Source organism: Oryctolagus cuniculus, chromosome 10 (assembly GCF_051225735.1).
Source record: "Oryctolagus cuniculus isolate XC-2025 breed Fujian yellow rabbit chromosome 10, ASM5122573v1, whole genome shotgun sequence".
Taxonomy (NCBI): Eukaryota; Metazoa; Chordata; class Mammalia; order Lagomorpha; family Leporidae; genus Oryctolagus; species Oryctolagus cuniculus.
The window spans coordinates 73,778,035-73,793,484 of NC_142876.1; the positions used below are offsets into that span (position 1 = coordinate 73,778,035).

Here is a 15,450-nt window from a genome sequence, read left to right on the forward strand (position 1 = left end):
TGTGTGTGAGTGCCCACGCGAGCGTGCGGCGGGGGTGATTCCGTGCGCTGCCGCCCTCCTTCCCGACCTGCTGCCCCACTTGGGCCCCCGTGACCGAGCGGGGACAAGGGTCCCCAGGCCCTCAGCTGTCCTCGCGGCGTGGGAGTGTGTGGAGGCGCGGCGGCCGTGCCGGGGGAGGGCGGGCGACCTGTGCGTCAGCGGTGGGGGGGCTGCTGGCGGCCGGGTAGGAGGGAAGGCCCGGGCCGCGGTGGTGTGGGGCGCCGAACCCCCTGGTGCCGGGACCCGCGAGCCGCGGGGCGCAGCCCTGGGCAGGCGTGGAGGCTGCCGGGCACGGCTGGCGTGTGGCTGGGCGATGGCGGCAGGCAGGGGATCCGGCCTAGAAAGAGAGAGTAGGAGTTCCCTGTGGCCAGCGGCAGCCGGAGGAGGTTGGCTCCCCTTGGCTTGGCGGCAGCGTGCCGACTGGGCGCCCGGTGCTGCAGGTCCTGGGCTGGGCAGGCGGAGGGCTGGAGTTCGGGCACTGGTGCAGGGCTAGGCGGAGGGCGGCTGAGGAGGAGGGGGGGGAGGAGGAGAAGAGAAGAGAAGAGAAAAGAGGGAGGAGGCGGAGGAGAAGCGGCAGCGGGAGCGGGAGCGGGAGTGGGAATGGGAATGGGAATGGGAGTGAGAGCGGGGAGCGGGCAGGAAGAGGAGGAGGCGGCGGCGGCGGCGGCGGCGGCGGCGGCGGCGGCGGCTGTGCGGGCGCGCACTCAAGAGGGGCCTGGAGGCGGCCTCTGGCGTCTACGGCCATACCACCCTGAACGCGCCCGATCTCGTCTGATCTCGGAAGCTAAGCAGGGTCGGGCCTGGTTAGTACTTGGATGGGAGACCGCCTGGGAATACCGGGTGCTGTAGGCTTTTGCCCCGCGGCACCCTCCCCTTTTGCTCGCCTTTGGCTGGCTGCCTAGCCACGCCCCCATCCGCCAGCCCGCACGCCGGGACCCCTGCGACCCCCAACGCAGCTCCAGCAGGGGGCAGAAGCCCGACCCCTCCACCTGGCAGCCCCAGCCCGCCCGCGCCTCGGGCCTGGGCCTGGGCCTGGGCCTGGGCACGGGCACGGGCACGGGCACGGGCACGGGCACGGGCACGGGCGGGCCGGCCAGCTGTCCCCGGCTGCCGCAGCCCCACCGCCAACCCCGGGGCCCACCCCGGGACACAGGCCACGCCCCGCGCCATCCAGCGCGCCCCCTCCAACCCCAAACCAGCGACTCACCGCCCGCCAGGGCGCTCCCCTGCCGGCCGCCCCAACCCCGCAGCCCGCCGCACCAGCAGCTCCCGGCACCTGCACTCCCACCGCCCCTCCCGGGCTCCTGTCTCCCAGGGAGCCCAATGACTGTGACCACGACCACGACCACGACCACCGCCCGAAGACGACGCCAGGGCGCGGTTGCCCACCACTCAGGGCCCGGTGCCTCGCGCAGCCCAACCCGCGGGCCCTCTGCGCCACCTGGCCGTGCGGCGGCCACGCGCCACAGCCGCGGAAGCCCTCCAGAGCGCAAAGGAGGGACCCCACACCAAGCCTCGCAGGCAATACAGGCACCCTCTCCCTCTGTCTCTGACTTACACCAACACCTACACGTCTCTCTCTCTTTCTCTCTCTCTCTCTGTCTCTCTCTCCTCTCTCTGTCCCCCTCTCCCCCATCAGCCCTGACTCACACAGCATCCAAACGGGGCACCCTTTTGGCAGGCCAGGCAGAGACCCGCGGCCACAGGCTGCGTGCCCACAGGACCTCCCCGGGACAGAGGGTCCGTGGCAGGCAGGCAGCACACAGCCTGTGGTCTCTGTGGGGAGCAACTCGGATTGGACTGAGTTACTGGAATTAAGACTTATTCTATGCATCTGCTCTCCCACAATATGGCGCTGGGAGAGGAGAAAACAGCTTCTATGCAGCTGCCTCTTGCCAACTTGAGTGATGACCTCCAGGAGCTGATCCTGCTCCTGATTGGAGGAGAGTAGCGTACTTGGCGTGTGGGCAGCCGAGTTGGGATTGGCGGAAGAGGACTATAAAGGAGGAGAGAGACAACATGCACCAGGAACATCTAAGGGGAACACCTGTGCAGCCCCCGAGAGAGCCGGCCGGCCGGCCGGCGGTGTGCCGCTCCCCCGCGGAAGTGGGGAATGTGGCAGGGGGAACCGCCCTTCCACGGAGGTGGAAGGGACGGTAGCCAACCCGGGAAGAACCAGCAGCAAACCCGGGGAGGGCCGAGCAGACGAAAGAACAGCGCAGGGTCCTGTGTCGTTCCTCCATGAAGAGGGGGAGCGACAGTCTCGAACTGGCTGCCGGGCTGGAGGGTGCGGGTCGCGCTGAAGCGCCCCACCCTCCCGTGAGGGAACGGGCGCTGAGGACGGAAATCCCTCTGTGCCACGAAGGGTGTCGGGGTGTGCGACTGTGTGCCCCTTGTGTAGGCGTGTGTGTGTGTGTGTGTGTGTGTGTGAGTGCCCACGCGAGCGTGCGGCGGGGGTGATTCCGTGCGCTGCCGCCCTCCTTCCCGACCTGCTGCCCCACTTGGGCCCCCGTGACCGAGCGGGGACAAGGGTCCCCAGGCCCTCAGCTGTCCTCGCGGCGTGGGAGTGTGTGGAGGCGCGGCGGCCGTGCCGGGGGAGGGCGGGCGACCTGTGCGTCAGCGGTGGGGGGGCTGCTGGCGGCCGGGTAGGAGGGAAGGCCCGGGCCGCGGTGGTGTGGGGCGCCGAACCCCCTGGTGCCGGGACCCGCGAGCCGCGGGGCGCAGCCCTGGGCAGGCGTGGAGGCTGCCGGGCACGGCTGGCGTGTGGCTGGGCGATGGCGGCAGGCAGGGGATCCGGCCTAGAAAGAGAGAGTAGGAGTTCCCTGTGGCCAGCGGCAGCCGGAGGAGGTTGGCTCCCCTTGGCTTGGCGGCAGCGTGCCGACTGGGCGCCCGGTGCTGCAGGTCCTGGGCTGGGCAGGCGGAGGGCTGGAGTTCGGGCACTGGTGCAGGGCTAGGCGGAGGGCGGCTGAGGAGGAGGGGGGGGAGGAGGAGAAGAGAAGAGAAGAGAAAAGAGGGAGGAGGCGGAGGAGAAGCGGCAGCGGGAGCGGGAGCGGGAGTGGGAATGGGAATGGGAATGGGAGTGAGAGCGGGGAGCGGGCAGGAAGAGGCGGCGGCGGCGGCGGCGGCGGCGGCGGCGGCGGCGGCGGCGGCGGCTGTGCGGGCGCGCACTCAAGAGGGGCCTGGAGGCGGCCTCTGGCGTCTACGGCCATACCACCCTGAACGCGCCCGATCTCGTCTGATCTCGGAAGCTAAGCAGGGTCGGGCCTGGTTAGTACTTGGATGGGAGACCGCCTGGGAATACCGGGTGCTGTAGGCTTTTGCCCCGCGGCACCCTCCCCTTTTGCTCGCCTTTGGCTGGCTGCCTAGCCACGCCCCCATCCGCCAGCCCGCACGCCGGGACCCCTGCGACCCCCAACGCAGCTCCAGCAGGGGGCAGAAGCCCGACCCCTCCACCTGGCAGCCCCAGCCCGCCCGCGCCTCGGGCCTGGGCCTGGGCCTGGGCCTGGGCACGGGCACGGGCACGGGCACGGGCACGGGCGGGCCGGCCAGCTGTCCCCGGCTGCCGCAGCCCCACCGCCAACCCCGGGGCCCACCCCGGGACACAGGCCACGCCCCGCGCCATCCAGCGCGCCCCCTCCAACCCCAAACCAGCGACTCACCGCCCGCCAGGGCGCTCCCCTGCCGGCCGCCCCAACCCCGCAGCCCGCCGCACCAGCAGCTCCCGGCACCTGCACTCCCACCGCCCCTCCCGGGCTCCTGTCTCCCAGGGAGCCCAATGACTGTGACCACGACCACGACCACGACCACCGCCCGAAGACGACGCCAGGGCGCGGTTGCCCACCACTCAGGGCCCGGTGCCTCGCGCAGCCCAACCCGCGGGCCCTCTGCGCCACCTGGCCGTGCGGCGGCCACGCGCCACAGCCGCGGAAGCCCTCCAGAGCGCAAAGGAGGGACCCCACACCAAGCCTCGCAGGCAATACAGGCACCCTCTCCCTCTGTCTCTGACTTACACCAACACCTACACGTCTCTCTCTCTTTCTCTCTCTCTCTCTGTCTCTCTCTCCTCTCTCTGTCCCCCTCTCCCCCATCAGCCCTGACTCACACAGCATCCAAACGGGGCACCCTTTTGGCAGGCCAGGCAGAGACCCGCGGCCACAGGCTGCGTGCCCACAGGACCTCCCCGGGACAGAGGGTCCGTGGCAGGCAGGCAGCACACAGCCTGTGGTCTCGAACTGGCTGCCGGGCTGGAGGGTGCGGGTCGCGCTGAAGCGCCCCACCCTCCCGTGAGGGAACGGGCGCTGAGGACGGAAATCCCTCTGTGCCACGAAGGGTGTCGGGGTGTGCGACTGTGTGCCCCTTGTGTAGGCGTGTGTGTGTGTGTGTGTGTGTGTGAGTGCCCACGCGAGCGTGCGGCGGGGGTGATTCCGTACGCTGCCGCCCTCCTTCCCGACCTGCTGCCCCACTTGGGCCCCCGTGACCGAGCGGGGACAAGGGTCCCCAGGCCCTCAGCTGTCCTCGCGGCGTGGGAGTGTGTGGAGGCGCGGCGGCCGTGCCGGGGGAGGGCGGGCGACCTGTGCGTCAGCGGTGGGGGGGCTGCTGGCGGCCGGGTAGGAGGGAAGGCCCGGGCCGCGGTGGTGTGGGGCGCCGAACCCCCTGGTGCCGGGACCCGCGAGCCGCGGGGCGCAGCCCTGGGCAGGCGTGGAGGCTGCCGGGCACGGCTGGCGTGTGGCTGGGCGATGGCGGCAGGCAGGGGATCCGGCCTAGAAAGAGAGAGTAGGAGTTCCCTGTGGCCAGCGGCAGCCGGAGGAGGTTGGCTCCCCTTGGCTTGGCGGCAGCGTGCCGACTGGGCGCCCGGTGCTGCACTGCAGGTCCTGGGCTGGGCAGGCGGAGGGCTGGAGTTCGGGCACTGGTGCAGGGCTAGGCGGAGGGCGGCTGAGGAGGAGGGGGGGGGAGGAGGAGAAGAGAAGAGAAGAGAAAAGAGGGAGGAGGCGGAGGAGAAGCGGCAGCGGGAGCGGGAGCGGGAGTGGGAATGGGAATGGGAATGGGAATGGGAATGGGAATGGGAATGGGAGTGAGAGCGGGGAGCGGGCAGGAGGAGGAGGAGGAGGAGGCGGCGGCGGCGGCGGAGGCGGCGGCGGCGGCTGTGCGGGCGCGCACTCAAGAGGGGCCTGGAGGCGGCCTCTGGCGTCTATGGCCATACCACCCTGAACGCGCCCGATCTCGTCTGATCTCGGAAGCTAAGCAGGGTCGGGCCTGGTTAGTACTTGGATGGGAGACCGCCTGGGAATACCGGGTGCTGTAGGCTTTTGCCCCGCGGCACCCTCCCCTTTTGCTCGCCTTTGGCTGGCTGCCTAGCCACGCCCCCATCCGCCAGCCGGGACCCCTGCGACCCCCAACGCAGCTCCAGCAGGGGGCAGAAGCCCGACCCCTCCACCTGGCAGCCCCAGCCCGCCCGCGCCTCGGGCCTGGGCCTGGGCCTGGGCCTGGGCCTGGGCACGGGCACGGGCACGGGCACGGGCACGGGCGGGCCGGCCAGCTGTCCCCGGCTGCCGCAGCCCCACCGCCAACCCCGGGGCCCACCCCGGGACACAGGCCACGCCCCGCGCCATCCAGCGCGCCCCCTCCAACCCCAAACCAGCGACTCACCGCCCGCCAGGGCGCTCCCCTGCCGGCCGCCCCAACCCCGCAGCCCGCCGCACCAGCAGCTCCCGGCACCTGCACTCCCACCGCCCCTCCCGGGCTCCTGTCTCCCAGGGAGCCCAATGACTGTGACCACGACCACGACCACGACCACCGCCCGAAGACGACGCCAGGGCGCGGTTGCCCACCACTCAGGGCCCGGTGCCTCGCGCAGCCCAACCCGCGGGCCCTCTGCGCCACCTGGCCGTGCGGCGGCCACGCGCCACAGCCGCGGAAGCCCTCCAGAGCGCAAAGGAGGGACCCCACACCAAGCCTCGCAGGCAATACAGGCACCCTCTCCCTCTGTCTCTGACTTACACCAACACCTACACGTCTCTCTCTCTTTCTCTCTCTCTCTCTGTCTCTCTCTCCTCTCTCTGTCCCCCTCTCCCCCATCAGCCCTGACTCACACAGCATCCAAACGGGGCACCCTTTTGGCAGGCCAGGCAGAGACCCGCGGCCACAGGCTGCGTGCCCACAGGACCTCCCCGGGACAGAGGGTCCGTGGCAGGCAGGCAGCACACAGCCTGTGGTCTCGAACTGGCTGCCGGGCTGGAGGGTGCGGGTCGCGCTGAAGCGCCCCACCCTCCCGTGAGGGAACGGGCGCTGAGGACGGAAATCCCTCTGTGCCACGAAGGGTGTCGGGGTGTGCGACTGTGTGCCCCTTGTGTAGGCGTGTGTGTGTGTGTGTGTGTGTGTGTGAGTGCCCACGCGAGCGTGCGGCGGGGGTGATTCCGTACGCTGCCGCCCTCCTTCCCGACCTGCTGCCCCACTTGGGCCCCCGTGACCGAGCGGGGACAAGGGTCCCCAGGCCCTCAGCTGTCCTCGCGGCGTGGGAGTGTGTGGAGGCGCGGCGGCCGTGCCGGGGGAGGGCGGGCGACCTGTGCGTCAGCGGTGGGGGGGCTGCTGGCGGCCGGGTAGGAGGGAAGGCCCGGGCCGCGGTGGTGTGGGGCGCCGAACCCCCTGGTGCCGGGACCCGCGAGCCGCGGGGCGCAGCCCTGGGCAGGCGTGGAGGCTGCCGGGCACGGCTGGCGTGTGGCTGGGCGATGGCGGCAGGCAGGGGATCCGGCCTAGAAAGAGAGAGTAGGAGTTCCCTGTGGCCAGCGGCAGCCGGAGGAGGTTGGCTCCCCTTGGCTTGGCGGCAGCGTGCCGACTGGGCGCCCGGTGCTGCACTGCAGGTCCTGGGCTGGGCAGGCGGAGGGCTGGAGTTCGGGCACTGGTGCAGGGCTAGGCGGAGGGCGGCTGAGGAGGGGGGGGAGGAGGAGAAGAGAAGAGAAGAGAAAAGAGGGAGGAGGCGGAGGAGAAGCGGCAGCGGGAGCGGGAGCGGGAGTGGGAATGGGAATGGGAATGGGAGTGAGAGCGGGGAGCGGGCAGGAGGAGGAGGCGGCGGCGGCGGCGGCGGCGGCGGCTGTGCGGGCGCGCACTCAAGAGGGGCCTGGAGGCAGCCTCTGGCGTCTACGGCCATACCACCCTGAACGCGCCCGATCTCGTCTGATCTCGGAAGCTAAGCAGGGTCGGGCCTGGTTAGTACTTGGATGGGAGACCGCCTGGGAATACCGGGGGCTGTAGGCTTTTGCCCCGCGGCACCCTCCCCTTTTGCTCGCCTTTGGCTGGCTGCCTAGCCACGCCCCCATCCGCCAGCCCGCACGCCGGGACCCCTGCGACCCCCAACGCAGCTCCAGCAGGGGGCAGAAGCCCGACCCCTCCACCTGGCAGCCCCAGCCCGCCCGCGCCTCGGGCCTGGGCCTGGGCCTGGGCCTGGGCACGGGCACGGGCACGGGCACGGGCACGGGCGGGCCGGCCAGCTGTCCCCGGCTGCCGCAGCCCCACCGCCAACCCCGGGGCCCACCCCGGGACACAGGCCACGCCCCGCGCCATCCAGCGCGCCCCCTCCAACCCCAAACCAGCGACTCACCGCCCGCCAGGGCGCTCCCCTGCCGGCCGCCCCAACCCCGCAGCCCGCCGCACCAGCAGCTCCCGGCACCTGCACTCCCACCGCCCCTCCCGGGCTCCTGTCTCCCAGGGAGCCCAATGACTGTGACCACGACCACGACCACGACCACCGCCCGAAGACGACGCCAGGGCGCGGTTGCCCACCACTCAGGGCCCGGTGCCTCGCGCAGCCCAACCCGCGGGCCCTCTGCGCCACCTGGCCGTGCGGCGGCCACGCGCCACAGCCGCGGAAGCCCTCCAGAGCGCAAAGGAGGGACCCCACACCAAGCCTCGCAGGCAATACAGGCACCCTCTCCCTCTGTCTCTGACTTACACCAACACCTACACGTCTCTCTCTCTTTCTCTCTCTCTCTCTGTCTCTCTCTCCTCTCTCTGTCCCCCTCTCCCCCATCAGCCCTGACTCACACAGCATCCAAACGGGGCACCCTTTTGGCAGGCCAGGCAGAGACCCGCGGCCACAGGCTGCGTGCCCACAGGACCTCCCCGGGACAGAGGGTCCGTGGCAGGCAGGCAGCACACAGCCTGTGGTCTCTGTGGGGAGCAACTCGGATTGGACTGAGTTACTGGAATTAAGACTTATTCTATGCATCTGCTCTCCCACAATATGGCGCTGGGAGAGGAGCAAACAGCTTCTATGCAGCTGCCTCTTGCCAACTTGAGTGATGACCTCCAGGAGCTGATCCTGCTCCTGATTGGAGGAGAGCAGCGTACTTGGCGTGTGGGCAGCCGAGTTGGGATTGGCGGAAGAGGACTATAAAGGAGGAGAGAGACAACATGCACCAGGAACATCTAAGGGGAACACCTGTGCAGCCCCCGAGAGAGCCGGCCGGCCGGCCGGCGGTGTGCCGCTCCCCCGCGGAAGTGGGGAATGTGGCAGGGGGAACCGCCCTTCCACGGAGGTGGAAGGGACGGTAGCCAACCCGGGAAGAACCAGCAGCAAACCCGGGGAGGGCCGAGCAGACGAAAGAACAGCGCAGGGTCCTGTGTCGTTCCTCCATGAAGAGGGGGAGCGACAGTCTCGAACTGGCTGCCGGGCTGGAGGGTGCGGGTCGCGCTGAAGCGCCCCACCCTCCCGTGAGGGAACGGGCGCTGAGGACGGAAATCCCTCTGTGCCACGAAGGGTGTCGGGGTGTGCGACTGTGTGCCCCTTGTGTAGGCGTGTGTGTGTGTGTGTGTGTGTGTGTGTGTGTGAGTGCCCACGCGAGCGTGCGGCGGGGGTGATTCCGTGCGCTGCCGCCCTCCTTCCCGACCTGCTGCCCCACTTGGGCCCCCGTGACCGAGCGGGGACAAGGGTCCCCAGGCCCTCAGCTGTCCTCGCGGCGTGGGAGTGTGTGGAGGCGCGGCGGCCGTGCCGGGGGAGGGCGGGCGACCTGTGCGTCAGCGGTGGGGGGGCTGCTGGCGGCCGGGTAGGAGGGAAGGCCCGGGCCGCGGTGGTGTGGGGCGCCGAACCCCCTGGTGCCGGGACCCGCGAGCCGCGGGGCGCAGCCCTGGGCAGGCGTGGAGGCTGCCGGGCACGGCTGGCGTGTGGCTGGGCGATGGCGGCAGGCAGGGGATCCGGCCTAGAAAGAGAGAGTAGGAGTTCCCTGTGGCCAGCGGCAGCCGGAGGAGGTTGGCTCCCCTTGGCTTGGCGGCAGCGTGCCGACTGGGCGCCCGGTGCTGCAGGTCCTGGGCTGGGCAGGCGGAGGGCTGGAGTTCGGGCACTGGTGCAGGGCTAGGCGGAGGGCGGCTGAGGAGGGGGGGGAGGAGGAGAAGAGAAGAGAAGAGAAAAGAGGGAGGAGGCGGAGGAGAAGCGGCAGCGGGAGCGGGAGCGGGAGTGGGAATGGGAATGGGAATGGGAGTGAGAGCGGGGAGCGGGCAGGAGGAGGAGGAGGCGGCGGCGGCGGCGGCGGCGGCTGTGCGGGCGCGCACTCAAGAGGGGCCTGGAGGCGGCCTCTGGCGTCTACGGCCATACCACCCTGAACGCGCCCGATCTCGTCTGATCTCGGAAGCTAAGCAGGGTCGGGCCTGGTTAGTACTTGGATGGGAGACCGCCTGGGAATACCGGGGGCTGTAGGCTTTTGCCCCGCGGCACCCTCCCCTTTTGCTCGCCTTTGGCTGGCTGCCTAGCCACGCCCCCATCCGCCAGCCCGCACGCCGGGACCCCTGCGACCCCCAACGCAGCTCCAGCAGGGGGCAGAAGCCCGACCCCTCCACCTGGCAGCCCCAGCCCGCCCGCGCCTCGGGCCTGGGCCTGGGCCTGGGCCTGGGCCTGGGCCTGGGCCTGGGCCTGGGCACGGGCACGGGCACGGGCGGGCCGGCCAGCTGTCCCCGGCTGCCGCAGCCCCACTGCCAACCCCGGGGCCCACCCCGGGACACAGGCCACGCCCCGCGCCATCCCAGCGCGCCCCCTCCAACCCCAAACCAGCGACTCACCGCCCGCCAGGGCGCTCCCCTGCCGGCCGCCCCAACCCCGCAGCCCGCCGCACCAGCAGCTCCCGGCACCTGCACTCCCACCGCCCCTCCCGGGCTCCTGTCTCCCAGGGAGCCCAATGACTGTGACCACGACCACGACCACCGCCCGAAGACGACGCCAGGGCGCAGTTGCCCACCACTCAGGGCCCGGTGCCTCGCGCAGCCCAACCCGCGGGCCCTCTGCGCCACCTGGCCGTGCGGCGGCCACGCGCCACAGCCGCGGAAGCCCTCCAGAGCGCAAAGGAGGGACCCCACACCAAGCCTCGCAGGCAATACAGGCACCCTCTCCCTCTGTCTCTGACTTACACCAACACCTACACGTCTCTCTCTCTTTCTCTCTCTCTCTCTGTCTCTCTCTCCTCTCTCTGTCCCCCTCTCCCCCATCAGCCCTGACTCACACAGCATCCAAACGGGGCACCCTTTTGGCAGGCCAGGCAGAGACCCGCGGCCACAGGCTGCGTGCCCACAGGACCTCCCCGGGACAGAGGGTCCGTGGCAGGCAGGCAGCACACAGCCTGTGGTCTCTGTGGGGAGCAACTCGGATTGGACTGAGTTACTGGAATTAAGACTTATTCTATGCATCTGCTCTCCCACAATATGGCGCTGGGAGAGGAGAAAACAGCTTCTATGCAGCTGCCTCTTGCCAACTTGAGTGATGACCTCCAGGAGCTGATCCTGCTCCTGATTGGAGGAGAGCAGCGTACTTGGCGTGTGGGCAGCCGAGTTGGGATTGGCGGAAGAGGACTATAAAGGAGGAGAGAGACAACATGCACCAGGAACATCTAAGGGGAACACCTGTGCAGCCCCCGAGAGAGCCGGCCGGCCGGCCGGCGGTGTGCCGCTCCCCCGCGGAAGTGGGGAATGTGGCAGGGGGAACCGCCCTTCCACGGAGGTGGAAGGGACGGTAGCCAACCCGGGAAGAACCAGCAGCAAACCCGGGGAGGGCCGAGCAGACGAAAGAACAGCGCAGGGTCCTGTGTCGTTCCTCCATGAAGAGGGGGAGCGACAGTCTCGAACTGGCTGCCGGGCTGGAGGGTGCGGGTCGCGCTGAAGCGCCCCACCCTCCCGTGAGGGAACGGGCGCTGAGGACGGAAATCCCTCTGTGCCACGAAGGGTGTCGGGGTGTGCGACTGTGTGCCCCTTGTGTAGGCGTGTGTGTGTGTGTGTGTGTGTGTGTGTGTGTGAGTGCCCACGCGAGCGTGCGGCGGGGGTGATTCCGTGCGCTGCCGCCCTCCTTCCCGACCTGCTGCCCCACTTGGGCCCCCGTGACCGAGCGGGGACAAGGGTCCCCAGGCCCTCAGCTGTCCTCGCGGCGTGGGAGTGTGTGGAGGCGCGGCGGCCGTGCCGGGGGAGGGCGGGCGACCTGTGCGTCAGCGGTGGGGGGGCTGCTGGCGGCCGGGTAGGAGGGAAGGCCCGGGCCGCGGTGGTGTGGGGCGCCGAACCCCCTGGTGCCGGGACCCGCGAGCCGCGGGGCGCAGCCCTGGGCAGGCGTGGAGGCTGCCGGGCACGGCTGGCGTGTGGCTGGGCGATGGCGGCAGGCAGGGGATCCGGCCTAGAAAGAGAGAGTAGGAGTTCCCTGTGGCCAGCGGCAGCCGGAGGAGGTTGGCTCCCCTTGGCTTGGCGGCAGCGTGCCGACTGGGCGCCCGGTGCTGCAGGTCCTGGGCTGGGCAGGCGGAGGGCTGGAGTTCGGGCACTGGTGCAGGGCTAGGCGGAGGGCGGCTGAGGAGGGGGGGGAGGAGGAGAAGAGAAGAGAAGAGAAAAGAGGGAGGAGGCGGAGGAGAAGCGGCAGCGGGAGCGGGAGCGGGAGTGGGAATGGGAATGGGAATGGGAGTGAGAGCGGGGAGCGGGCAGGAGGAGGAGGCGGCGGCGGCGGCGGCGGCGGCGGCTGTGCGGGCGCGCACTCAAGAGGGGCCTGGAGGCGGCCTCTGGCGTCTACGGCCATACCACCCTGAACGCGCCCGATCTCGTCTGATCTCGGAAGCTAAGCAGGGTCGGGCCTGGTTAGTACTTGGATGGGAGACCGCCTGGGAATACCGGGTGCTGTAGGCTTTTGCCCCGCGGCACCCTCCCCTTTTGCTCGCCTTTGGCTGGCTGCCTAGCCACGCCCCCATCCGCCAGCCCGCACGCCGGGACCCCTGCGACCCCCAACGCAGCTCCAGCAGGGGGCAGAAGCCCGACCCCTCCACCTGGCAGCCCCAGCCCGCCCGCGCCTCGGGCCTGGGCCTGGGCCTGGGCCTGGGCACGGGCACGGGCACGGGCACGGGCACGGGCACGGGCGGGCCGGCCAGCTGTCCCCGGCTGCCGCAGCCCCACCGCCAACCCCGGGGCCCACCCCGGGACACAGGCCACGCCCCGCGCCATCCAGCGCGCCCCCTCCAACCCCAAACCAGCGACTCACCGCCCGCCAGGGCGCTCCCCTGCCGGCCGCCCCAACCCCGCAGCCCGCCGCACCAGCAGCTCCCGGCACCTGCACTCCCACCGCCCCTCCCGGGCTCCTGTCTCCCAGGGAGCCCAATGACTGTGACCACGACCACGACCACGACCACCGCCCGAAGACGACGCCAGGGCGCGGTTGCCCACCACTCAGGGCCCGGTGCCTCGCGCAGCCCAACCCGCGGGCCCTCTGCGCCACCTGGCCGTGCGGCGGCCACGCGCCACAGCCGCGGAAGCCCTCCAGAGCGCAAAGGAGGGACCCCACACCAAGCCTCGCAGGCAATACAGGCACCCTCTCCCTCTGTCTCTGACTTACACCAACACCTACACGTCTCTCTCTCTTTCTCTCTCTCTGTCTCTCTCTCCTCTCTCTGTCCCCCTCTCCCCCATCAGCCCTGACTCACACAGCATCCAAACGGGGCACCCTTTTGGCAGGCCAGGCAGAGACCCGCGGCCACAGGCTGCGTGCCCACAGGACCTCCCCGGGACAGAGGGTCCGTGGCAGGCAGGCAGCACACAGCCTGTGGTCTCTGTGGGGAGCAACTCGGATTGGACTGAGTTACTGGAATTAAGACTTATTCTATGCATCTGCTCTCCCACAATATGGCGCTGGGAGAGGAGAAAACAGCTTCTATGCAGCTGCCTCTTGCCAACTTGAGTGATGACCTCCAGGAGCTGATCCTGCTCCTGATTGGAGGAGAGCAGCGTACTTGGCGTGTGGGCAGCCGAGTTGGGATTGGCGGAAGAGGACTATAAAGGAGGAGAGAGACAACATGCACCAGGAACATCTAAGGGGAACACCTGTGCAGCCCCCGAGAGAGCCGGCCGGCCGGCGGTGTGCCGCTCCCCCGCGGAAGTGGGGAATGTGGCAGGGGGAACCGCCCTTCCACGGAGGTGGAAGGGACGGTAGCCAACCCGGGAAGAACCAGCAGCAAACCCGGGGAGGGCCGAGCAGACGAAAGAACAGCGCAGGGTCCTGTGTCGTTCCTCCATGAAGAGGGGGAGCGACAGTCTCGAACTGGCTGCCGGGCTGGAGGGTGCGGGTCGCGCTGAAGCGCCCCACCCTCCCGTGAGGGAACGGGCGCTGAGGACGGAAATCCCTCTGTGCCACGAAGGGTGTCGGGGTGTGCGACTGTGTGCCCCTTGTGTAGGCGTGTGTGTGTGTGTGTGTGTGTGTGTGTGTGAGTGCCCACGCGAGCGTGCGGCGGGGGTGATTCCGTGCGCTGCCGCCCTCCTTCCCGACCTGCTGCCCCACTTGGGCCCCCGTGACCGAGCGGGGACAAGGGTCCCCAGGCCCTCAGCTGTCCTCGCGGCGTGGGAGTGTGTGGAGGCGCGGCGGCCGTGCCGGGGGAGGGCGGGCGACCTGTGCGTCAGCGGTGGGGGGGCTGCTGGCGGCCGGGTAGGAGGGAAGGCCCGGGCCGCGGTGGTGTGGGGCGCCGAACCCCCTGGTGCCGGGACCCGCGAGCCGCGGGGCGCAGCCCTGGGCAGGCGTGGAGGCTGCCGGGCACGGCTGGCGTGTGGCTGGGCGATGGCGGCAGGCAGGGGATCCGGCCTAGAAAGAGAGAGTAGGAGTTCCCTGTGGCCAGCGGCAGCCGGAGGAGGTTGGCTCCCCTTGGCTTGGCGGCAGCGTGCCGACTGGGCGCCCGGTGCTGCACTGCAGGTCCTGGGCTGGGCAGGCGGAGGGCTGGAGTTCGGGCACTGGTGCAGGGCTAGGCGGAGTGCGGCTGAGGGGGGGGGGAGGAGGAGGAGAAGAGAAGAGAAGAGAAAAGAGGGAGGAGGCGGAGGAGAAGCGGCAGCGGGAGCGGGAGCGGGAGCGGGAATGGGAATGGGAATGGGAATGGGAGTGAGAGCGGGGAGCGGGCAGGAGGAGGAGGAGGAGGCGGCGGCGGCGGCGGAAGCGGCGGCTGTGCGGGCGCGCACTCAAGAGGGGCCTGGAGGCAGCCTCTGGCGTCTACGGCCATACCACCCTGAACGCGCCCGATCTCGTCTGATCTCGGAAGCTAAGCAGGGTCGGGCCTGGTTAGTACTTGGATGGGAGACCGCCTGGGAATACCGGGGGCTGTAGGCTTTTGCCCCGCGGCACCCTCCCCTTTTGCTCGCCTTTGGCTGGCTGCCTAGCCACGCCCCCATCCGCCAGCCCGCACGCCGGGACCCCTGCGACCCCCAACGCAGCTCCAGCAGGGGGCAGAAGCCCGACCCCTCCACCTGGCAGCCCCAGCCCGCCCGCGCCTCGGGCCTGGGCCTGGGCCTGGGCCTGGGCACGGGCACGGGCACGGGCACGGGCACGGGCACGGGCGGGCCGGCCAGCTGTCCCCGGCTGCCGCAGCCCCACCGCCAACCCCGGGGCCCACCCCGGGACACAGGCCACGCCCCGCGCCATCCAGCGCGCCCCCTCCAACCCCAAACCAGCGACTCACCGCCCGCCAGGGCGCTCCCCTGCCGGCCGCCCCAACCCCGCAGCCCGCCGCACCAGCAGCTCCCGGCACCTGCACTCCCACCGCCCCTCCCGGGCTCCTGTCTCCCAGGGAGCCCAATGACTGTGACCACGACCACGACCACGACCACCGCCCGAAGACGACGCCAGGGCGCGGTTGCCCACCACTCAGGGCCCGGTGCCTCGCGCAGCCCAACCCGCGGGCCCTCTGCGCCACCTGGCCGTGCGGCGGCCACGCGCCACAGCCGCGGAAGCCCTCCAGAGCGCAAAGGAGGGACCCCACACCAAGCCTCGCAGGCAATACAGGCACCCTCTCCCTCTGTCTCTGACTTACACCAACACCTACACGTCTCTCTCTCTTTCTCTCTCTCTCTCTGTCTCTCTCTCCTCTCTCTGTCCCCCTCTCCCCCATCAGCCCTGACTCACACAGCATCCAAACGGGGCACCCTTTTGGCAGGCCA

At 70.5% G+C, this 15,450-nt stretch overlaps 7 non-coding genes across 7 annotated transcripts; all 7 read left to right on the plus strand.

Annotated features, from left to right (window-relative positions):
- The first annotated feature begins 772 nt into the window (after positions 1–772).
- On the plus strand, positions 773–891 carry LOC149123898 (5S ribosomal RNA). Its single transcript, XR_016215194.1, has one exon. It is a non-coding gene; the product is annotated as a 5S ribosomal RNA (ribosomal RNA).
- Positions 892–3,236: 2,345 nt separating this feature from the next.
- LOC149123899 (5S ribosomal RNA) lies at positions 3,237–3,355 on the plus strand. Its single transcript, XR_016215195.1, has one exon. It is a non-coding gene; the product is annotated as a 5S ribosomal RNA (ribosomal RNA).
- A 1,870-nt stretch (positions 3,356–5,225) lies between these two features.
- On the plus strand, positions 5,226–5,344 carry LOC149123900 (5S ribosomal RNA). The gene has a single exon (XR_016215492.1). It is a non-coding gene; the product is annotated as a 5S ribosomal RNA (ribosomal RNA).
- A 1,827-nt stretch (positions 5,345–7,171) lies between these two features.
- Positions 7,172–7,290, plus strand: LOC149123901 (5S ribosomal RNA). Its single transcript, XR_016215569.1, has one exon. It is a non-coding gene; the product is annotated as a 5S ribosomal RNA (ribosomal RNA).
- A 2,318-nt stretch (positions 7,291–9,608) lies between these two features.
- Positions 9,609–9,727, plus strand: LOC149123902 (5S ribosomal RNA). The gene has a single exon (XR_016215570.1). It is a non-coding gene; the product is annotated as a 5S ribosomal RNA (ribosomal RNA).
- Positions 9,728–12,052: 2,325 nt separating this feature from the next.
- LOC149123903 (5S ribosomal RNA) lies at positions 12,053–12,171 on the plus strand. The gene has a single exon (XR_016215196.1). It is a non-coding gene; the product is annotated as a 5S ribosomal RNA (ribosomal RNA).
- A 2,333-nt stretch (positions 12,172–14,504) lies between these two features.
- On the plus strand, positions 14,505–14,623 carry LOC149123904 (5S ribosomal RNA). Its single transcript, XR_016215571.1, has one exon. It is a non-coding gene; the product is annotated as a 5S ribosomal RNA (ribosomal RNA).
- The last annotated feature ends 827 nt before the right edge of the window (positions 14,624–15,450 follow it).